The sequence below is a fragment of the Hevea brasiliensis genome, chromosome 8 (assembly GCF_030052815.1).
Source record: "Hevea brasiliensis isolate MT/VB/25A 57/8 chromosome 8, ASM3005281v1, whole genome shotgun sequence".
Classification (NCBI taxonomy): domain Eukaryota; kingdom Viridiplantae; phylum Streptophyta; class Magnoliopsida; order Malpighiales; family Euphorbiaceae; genus Hevea; species Hevea brasiliensis.
In genome coordinates, this window is record NC_079500.1 from 34,735,684 (window position 1) to 34,745,862 (window position 10,179).

The 10,179-nt window shown below is 32.6% G+C and overlaps 1 pseudogene; it reads right to left on the reverse strand.

Annotated features, from left to right (window-relative positions):
- Nucleotides 1–157: 157 nt before the first annotated feature.
- LOC110672592 (probable WRKY transcription factor 21) lies at nt 158–5,158 on the reverse strand (annotated as a pseudogene).
- Between the last annotated feature and the right edge of the window lie 5,021 nt (nt 5,159–10,179).

The window sequence follows — 10,179 nt, forward strand, 5'->3', positions numbered from 1 at the left end:
CTTCAACCAAAAGACGCACATATACACATATGAAAAGATATTTCACTAATTAAAAATAGAATATTTATCATATGACCTAGCTTTTTTTTGTCAGTCATTGTCTGCAATTACAGCTTGATTGTTAACAAAAGATTATATTTGCATGCAAAATAAAGAATAAACGAAAATGAGTCAGACGACAGATTTCATTGCCATAATATCAACAAATCAGGCAAATGCGAGTATCAACTTATGCCTTTAATATATCAAATCTTCAATGAAGAGAACTTTGAAAAGAAAAGAACTTGTGAAAAGTGCTTCAACACAGATCCAAACTGCCCTTTCTTTTGTTCTTGAAACTGATAATGCAGAACTGTTCCATGCAATTCAAGCTCAGTCAGGAGTTATTCCATGGGAAATTAGAGCTTCAGAACTTGCAATTAAAGATCACATGGCTGCATTTGATGATGTGCCTGTAATGTTAGTGAAGAGAACAGTCAACAAGGCAGCTGATTTTGTAGCAAAAAATGTTTTATCGGGTTCTTTAGATTGTTCTTGGATTAGAGCTATTCCCCAGAATCTTTTGTCCATTTTGTTTTCTGATGCACAGTTATCTTTTTAATATAAGTTTTTGGATGCAGTTCAAAAAAAAAAAAAAAAAAAAAACTGCTTTTTTTTTTTCATTTGGGAACAGGGCTTTCTCCTTACCAAGGGCAATTCCAATCATGGCTTCACTAAGGTTGCCAATTCGCTGCCCCAATAAGACGATTATGAAATTAGTTGCATAAAAATATTGCAAAATTCTTTGTAATCCAGAAATTTCTAGTAGGACAGTAAGAAACAAGAGATTAAGGAACAAAAGTATGATCTCTTAGGATCTCTTAATCCCTATCATTTAGATTTTTGAATAAAAAAGAAAATTACATCCTATTGAATTCCTACTGTCTACTGTTATGAGGAAGCAAGGTAAAAATTTCAATTATAGCAATTCAATTACTTAAACAATAACTAATTACTAAATCAATCAAGTGAATAACTAATCATTAACCTTGAATAAAAATCATTATAAAACCTGAATCTTAGAGCAGTCAAGATGTTTTTGAATGTCTTGGAGCCTCACAAAATCATGGTATATGCACTGGTTAATCTAAAGTTGACGGTAGAGTCAATGAGCCTTGACATAATGCCAATAAATACTCAATATTACAATCGATGCATGATAAGAGCTTCAATCAAGTTTTTATCTTCATTTGGTTAATTTTATTTGTGGATCTTGGATTATGATTCCCTTCATTTATTTTATATAAACCCCATCAAAAATATAATATGGTGTAATGTTTCTTGTTTACACGTTAACTTAACGTACTAAACCACAGTCATTAATTAAGATTTCTATGTTTGTTTTGAAAAGAGACATGTTTAATTTTATGCTAAAACATGAGAAAGCTATGTATTATGAATGACCGATTATTCTTAATCTTTTCGACTGTTAACGTAACATGATTTAATAAAGGTAATTGAGTTTTAACTTTTCACTAAAGATTGCTACTTAGATATAAAATATTCAAATGTTGAAAACAAAAAAATCTCTAGTACTAAATGCAGGTGACAGAGAAACCAAGAGAAAATAAATGAACTAAAATTTTGAATTTGAGAGGTGAAAACCTGCTTATGAAGACGCTCTCTATCGAAAATGGAAGCAACATCAAAATTGTTAACACCCAAAAATGAACCATTAAAAATTAAAATAATTTACTCTAAGCAAGCCTATCTGATTCTGTAGATGATAACACATGAAAATCTCTGCCCTTCATCCTTCTTAATACTTCAAATAACAAATTAGTAGAATAGCTTTAAGGAATAAAATAAATCAGCATCTCATTAATTCTCAAACTTAATTACATCTCTTTTCCTCACCCTATCGCCCAGCTTTGCTTAGTGCTTGCTTCATATAGTAGATAAACCTGATTTTTTTTTTCTCAATTAATTAATTGAAATAGTAGAATGAACAAACGCATGCAATCTTTGTAAGGTTTCTAAATTTGCTACTTAAATTGGCCTGTTCTTTATAAGGTTTCTAAAGATCCAATATCTCACGCCAACTGTTAGGACAATGGGTGAAGGGTAAAATCCAAACCGCGTCGTTTTTGTGAAGTGGCGTCTTTTTCATCGTTCAAGAGCATTCAACAATCGTTTTTCTCATTAGTGGAATATTTTAGGCAATCTAACAATTATTCAAAACAGAAACCTTAAAACTCAGTTTGGAATCTCATGCATGTGACTTATCTTACATAGCATCTAATATAGACAAATAATAATTTTAATAATATAAGATTGAACAATTATAGAGAGAGTGACAGAGAGAGAGAGTCAAAAGAAAGTAACATAGGTTACAGTAATTTAAGCATAGTTAAAACTAAGTAATCCAGCTTGGTTAGTAATTTAAAAGTTTGTTGGATTATTATTGAAATAATGATTAAAAATAACTCTTTAAATATATTAATTTAATGAGAAAACTTTAAAGTACTCCTTTCAATTGTAACCACATGTTAGTGCCAACAATGAACATACCTTGGATGAGGAGAACCCTTGATTATCTTTTGTAAATACTTCCTCCGCGAATAATCATCAGAAGGGATATCAACAAGTTTGTTGCTAACAGCAGGTACCTTGATTGACCCCTTTTACCCTATGAACTCTGATCCGAGGTATGAGGTGCACTTCCTAAATGAAGCACATGTTAGAAATTTAAAATTTTACAAGAATTCAATTCAATTGATATATTTTTTTTTTGTCAATTCTCATGTTTAAAATAAAAGAATTCAATTGTTTTTAATATAAAAAAATTATTTAAAAAAAAAATCAAGTATGATTGTGTGAGAATTAAATTATTTTTTTTTTTTTGTTGTAAATGATTTATTCTAAACAAGTGTAAATGATTTATTCTAAACAAGACTACCACCTATACTCAAGGAAGATATAAATATTTGGTAGATGAAATTGTTGGCGTACAGCTAGAGTCATCGAAGTTCCAACTAATCCCACCATTGCTCCTAAACATCATCTAAACTTGCTGCTTCATTTGCTTCTGCTGTTAGAGCTGTAAAAGTTGCTGTTGTTGATGGAAGTGATAATGTGTTGATGGTGTTTGTTGGGCAAAGTGAAGAAGGTTCTTCCGATTTGAACTCAGCTCCAAAGATAGGGGCCCAAAACAAAGGGAACTCTTAGCGTTCGAACCCAATTCCTGAACTGAGAGGCTGCCAGGGTAACTACCAAAACAACGGATGCTTTGGGATTAAAGGGGTCAGAAATTTCTTGAGCTTCCCAACTCTTGCATGACCTAAACCAGAATTTAGAAGAGAAATAAGTTTCTTAACCTAAACACAGCCTCTCCAGTTGCCACCATTAAATCCCTCCATCAGACCTGATCTTGGGGTTGAGACAACAAAAGCTCAACTCTATGGCAGCTCTTCATGCCTTCCAGCTTCTTTAACCTCCTTCATAATAATCCCATTCCCCCAAAATTATCTTAATCACCCACAAAGGGCAAAAACCCAAAGTACCCACACAAAAACAGAGTATAAAAACTCCAAAAATCTCAAAATCTAGTTTAATAAAGGATCTTCAGGGTAAAAAAACAGAGCCCACAAGGTCATTTTTGGGTAAAACAGATGCCAGAAAAGAATTCCGTCTTAATAAAAATCTCCAGAAATTAACTCAGTTCGCCCAAAGGCTTTAATTTATGAAAAGGCAAAGTCAAATTTATTACATTAGAGCTACTCTGCATTTGCTAAACCCTGCAAGAAAAGGCAAAGTCAAATCTATAATATTGGAGCTACTATGCCTTTGATGGAGATCAAGAGATTTTTTTTGGTAAGGAGAGCTCCCAAGCATTTGCATACCTCACTTTGGTTCGCCACCTCCTCCCCTTAGCTTCTTGTAATAGAACTCTGATGGTTCCTCTCGCAACAAACCTAGTTGTAGTGGTATTGGTAATCAAAATGAAACTTTCTTAGTGCATCTTTTCCTCGTGATAGGTGTCTTATGAAATCAGTTGATGGCACCATCCATGAAACCTAAGAGGCTAAACAAAATAAGGAATTAAAGTCAGTTGTTCATTCTACATAAGAAAGTTTAACATGTACTAAGTAAATGCACACACATATAAAACATAGAGTAGACATGAAGAATTTGGATTCTAAACCTGCAAATTCAAATCTCTCATTACAGCCTTATATCTGATCTCCATGATAATAATCTTCTCAATTATACAAGTCTTCCCAGTCCTAAAGTGGTTCATTATCTATAGCCACTGCCATTTGAAAGGAAGGACCATGTTCTGTATGGGCATGAACCCTTAAATGTACTTCTGTCCACAAATTAATTGTGGGTTTTGTCGACTTGTTTTTGCTTCCTTACTGCCAACTTGTATTTGCACAACAATTGGCACTAAAATGCCTATTCCTGTGTGCTTATTGTATTTGGAGAGTTTGGTCTTTTTGTCAGTCAGGCATTTAATTCCAAAATCCAATTCCAATTCCAATTCCAAGTCATTATCTGACTTCTTAATAAGGTGGAAAAAAAAAATAAAAATAAACATCACAAATTAGAAAATCCCTTAGAAACACTGAACTCTAGACTTACAACTCTGTTCTGTGCAGCAATTCCCCAAATAAGAACATCCATCAAAACTTCCTCAGTCTTGCAGTATGTCTGTAAATAGAAACAGCATATGCAAATTGCCAAGCAAGAGCCAACAAATTAAGAGCATTGAATAAACTTGAATACGTAATAAAAATGATCAGGGAAATTATATATACCTCAAGTCTATTGTGAGCATTTCCACGAAATAATGCTTTAAATGCATCGCCTTTCAGCCAAATCCTCCATGGACCAGTATGGAGCAAAAATTTTGCCCTGAGCATTACCATGAAAATGATAGAAAGGAAGAAAAACCCTATTCATACATCTTCCAATGGGGAACTTCACCAGCAATTGGTTTAGGACACGAGTTCAAAAATGCTTTCCCACCAAGATCAGATGGCAGTATGTGAACCACTTCCTCATTTATATGCATAGTGGGCATGGAATTGAAAGCAACATTTGATACAGATAATTGTGTATTGTGCCAACGAAAATGAAGCTATCATCATGACAGGAGCACTCTTGTAACGATATATTTTCATTAGGGATCCCAATCTAGGACAAGATTTGAATAATTTATTGGCAAAAATGTTAGCAGACCATAAAGGAGCCATGGTATTTTATTTAAGTTGGGCCAGTCTCATCCATATATTCTATCTTTATGTTTACAATGATGTCATGTTTGTTTTTGCTAACCTAAGAAACAAATCTTCATTATGGATTTGATGTACTTTTATCTTAAACAAATACTCAAAATTTCAATGTGAGTCCAAGCAGTGGCTAGTCAGAAAATTTTTTTCTTGAAGAGGCCAATACAACAATAGGATTATGTGTTATTAATTATAGTCAATTGACCTACTCAACTTAATAAAGACTTTTAAAAAATATATAATATAAAAAATATTTTAAATAAATTTTATTAAAATTGGTAAAAAAAAAATATAAAATTGGGTCAATAATTACATAATTTATTTTTCTAAAAAATTAAATAATTTATTTTTAAATTTTGTTCAATATAAAAAAAAATGAGATATACATAAAAATATTTTATGTTTAAATTCTATTAGGTAGCATAGATAAGAAGGAAAAAACTCTTAATTTGTGATTATCATTTTAATATTTTAACGTTTTAAAACAATGGTGTATATATATATAAAAGAAGGTTTTAGGAGGGTTGAAGGGCATTGCCCCCACTGCCCCTCCCTCCCCCCCTTAGGTCGAAGCATATGGTTGTCTACCTGGTTAAATGTAAGAATGGCAACGAGTAGGTTACTCACGAAAATCACCCAACTTGAATCCGAACTTGATTAATATCCACACAACCCAAACTTGTCCTCATTCCGATTAAAATTTACCCTCAACTACCAAATATTTAAATTTTATTTATTTAAAATATAATATATAAAATTATTATAAGAACATATACTAATTAATTATTTATATAAATGGTTCAGGTAATAGTATCTAACATGCAAAACAGAATCCAATCCAAACCTACCATGAATATTATTTCTCAAATCCAAACCCATCCAAAATTGGATCATAAACTACCTCAACCCATTCTATTAGGGTTTAGTCGAGTATTTGCAAATACCTGAAAAGTTGCCATTTCTAGTTAAATGCTATTGATAAAAATAGTAATTCATTATTCTTAACAATAGGGCATGGAAACTTCTTAGTTCATTATGCTATTGCTCTAGGTTTACATATAACCACATTGATATTATTAAAATGTGCTTTAGATGCACATGGTTCAAGTTAATGCCATATAAAATGGATTTTGGTTATAGTTTTCCTTGTGATGGTCTGATACACAGTGATACTTATGATATTTCAACTTAGGCCACATTTTATTCAGCAGTTTTCTAGATGTTAAATACCATTAGATGGTTTGATTTTTATTAGGATTGGAAGCACCACGCATTATGGCAGCGTAATATTTAACAACTTAATGAATCTTTTACTTATTTGATAGGATGATTAAAAGATTATTAATGGTTAAACTCTTCACAAATTATCAATAGATATGTTCCTTTTAGTATGAATAGCTTATCAGTCTGGGCATGTATGCTCTTACTTGGACATCTTTGTAACACCCTCACTGTAGCCACCCCGTACATTCTACTGTTCAAGTGACTGGTGTTGGTTCGGACAGCTAGAACGTCTGAAAAAATATTTAGACTAGAGTAAGGAGTCATAAATAACTCAAATAATAATAAGAAAAATTTAGAAAAAAAATTTTAAAAATAAAATACAACCAAGTTAAATGAGCCAGTGCCCAAGCGATGGGTAACATAGTGGGAAGTTGCGGTCTTCGCAGCTAGGAGCCCTAAACCTAGGGAAAAATTCATGAAATAATTTTTGGGACTCCAGAGAAGAGTCATTGAGGTTTCTATGGCATTATAATGCCAAGAAAAGGCTTAAAATTTTTTTTCAATCGGTACAGACAATTTTGGCTCGATAAGCTAAACAGAGGGCATTTTGGTCATCTTCTCTTCAGAGATGATTTTTGGCCGACTTGTCCAGTTAGTAAATAATTATTATGACATAAAATATAAATAAATATTGCTACAAATTGAATTGAAAATGAGTAGAAAAGAAATGGAAAGAAAATGAAGAAAATTGAGAATTTCGACATCATAATGATGTCATTTAAAATCACCCCAATCATATTTAGATAAACACTTATTAAACTATTAAAAAGAGACAAAATTAACCCAAAATTTCTGTTGTCTTCTTCTTTTTTTTTTTTTTTTTTTCAGCTAGCCGAATTGCTTCCATTGAAGCACTCCCTCAAATTCTCTTCATCTACCTTAATTCTCTCACTCTCCTCACCATATTTCCCCTAACTTCCAATATTAAAAATTGCCCTAGACTCTAGCTAAAGTGTTTGGCTGCCAAGAAATTTGAAGAAAGTGAAGGAAAAATTGAAGTTAGCTAAGGAAAAATTTTGCTCACAAGGTTAGTGCTATCTCTTTCTCTCTCCTTTCTTGTTTTCATGTTAGGATACAAAAAAATCAACTAGAAATTGTGGAAAAAGAAGAAAAATATGCATGATAGGACCACTTCAAATTTTGGCAGCCAAGAGAGTGTGAGGGTTTTGATGATTTACTAACAATTAAATTTGTGTATTGATGTCAATTAATGTGTATATAAGGATTGGAGTCGGGGATTTTAGGAGTTGCATGAGATTGAGACTTTGATTAATTAGGGTTTGTGATGAATTGAGGATTATTGTATTTTAATGTTAAGTGGAGTTTTAATGGTCAATTAGTGACTATTTGGCTGAGTATAATGAGGAATTGAAGTGAATTGTAGCTTTGGATGTGAGGTTTGGTATGCTGCCTTGAGTGCTCTGTAGGCCTGGATGTGAATATAGCATGTTTGGGTAGCTATAACTTGAGTTGTGCAGGTTCAATTGGTGCAAGGCCAATTGGACATGAAATTAGACACATAATGCACAACTTCGATGAAGGAAACCTATCCAGAAAACAAACTTAGGATGCCCTAAAAATTGACCAAATCCGGGTAACACACATTCTGCCTGGGCAAAATGACCAAATAAACAATGTTTATTAATTTGGTCATAACTCATTGTAGAAAGGTCCAATTAACCTAGAATTTATGTCAATGAAAAGCTTAGACAATTTAAAACAACTTTTATGTTGAACACAAACTCTAATTTTGGACTTAACCAAATAAAATTATTGGCCAAATTTGAACTACCAAATCTAGTAGAATGGTATTCTGCCCAGAATTTCTGGGCAAATACCAATATGGTCAGCCTTGCTCAAAGTGGCATATCTTGAGCTAGAAAACTCCAAATAGAGTGATTAAAAAAAAAAAAAAATTAAAGAAGACACATAAAGGAACAACTTTCATGAAGATAATATTGCCAAATTCTTACTATACAATTGACCAATAGAACAGTAAACCAAGTACTTGAAATCTGAAAATTTTAAATAACTAACCCTAAGCTTTGAAATGGAATTGGCAACCAATGCCAACAATAAAATACCCCTATTTGCATAGCCTGGTATATTTAACTGTTCCGGTGACCGGAGTCAGTCCGGACAATTAAGGGGATTAGAACCACACTTAAGACAACTAGATAAGCCATAAACACAAATAATTAGTAATTGCCAATTAGTTAACTATAAATAAGAAAAACAGAACATAAGAAGTTAAACGAGCCGAGAGTCACAGCGATGGGTGACCTTCTCGGGCAGGATTGCAAAGTCGATTTAAACTCGAATTTCGAACTGTAAAATGTGACGCTGCGGTCCTTAGGACTATTGCGAACACAGTGGAAAAGAGAAAATCACAAAAAAAAAAATTATTAAGCCAGTCAAATAATTAGGTCAGGGAGCCGGAAGAAATATTGAATTATTTGCAAATCGAGTTGAACCGGCGAGGGGCAATTTGGTCAATTGACCTCGAGAGCTGACTCCTGACCTAACTGTCAAATAAAATCGGAGAAAAAAAAATTTCGGAGTCGAGAATTAAATTAAAAAACTAATAGAAAAAAATAAATAAAAAAAAAAGAAAATGAAAAAGTGTAGGGAGATGACATCATGCATGACATCATGCATGATACCATAAATAGTATAATTAATAAATTCAATTAATTAGATATTTTGGTCTTCCATAAGACAAAAGACATAAAAGAAAAGAAAAAAAAAAGCAAAAAGTTCTTTTTCTTTCCCTAAGTTGCCGTCTCCCATCTCACTCTCCCTCTCCATTAGTTAAACTCTATTAAAGCTTGCTTCAAGCTTGTAAATCCCTACTAAACCCCAATTTCTTCCATAATTATTCCATAAAAACTTGATAACCTCACTTGAGAAGAGGATTGAGTAAGAAAGAAAGAAGGAAAGAGGAGTGGAATTGAAGATTGAAATTCAAAGTTTAAGGTTAGTGAATTTAAATTGAAAATTTACGTTTAATATTTGTGTTTTTGTTGTATGTAACTTAGATCTTAACTTAAAATGAAATGAAATTAATTGTAGGAGGAATAAACATGGATTTTGATTAGCTAGGGTTTGATATGGTAGTGCATGAATTTGATTGGATTATAAGTGTAGGCAAGCTTATATGAAGGTAGAGGTGATGTTGAGATACTTGGATTTGGTTAAATGTAATTACTAGTGTAGTTAGGGTTTGGACACTTAGGGTTTAGAGACAAAAATATGAGAAATTGGTAAATAATATGTTTGACCTATTTTGAGGTGAGAAATGGTCATTTGTGACCAAATGAAATGTGTTGGAAGTGTTGGAGTTGAGACTAAATTCGGACTCAATTTGGTAATGCTGTTGGCAGCATGACCAAGGTCCCTTTGAGGAACCAAAAATGAAAATTTTTAAGTCTAATTGGTATGATACCAATTGAGAATGAAAATAGACACTAAATGACACAATTTTCATTTAGGAACCATGCCCAAAAAGTGACCAAAACCTAGTGAACAAATTGACCAAACTTGGAAAATCTCAGTTTGCCCTGTACAAACTGACCAAATGAACAGTGTTTGTTCATTTAGCCATAACTTGAGCTAGGCAGGT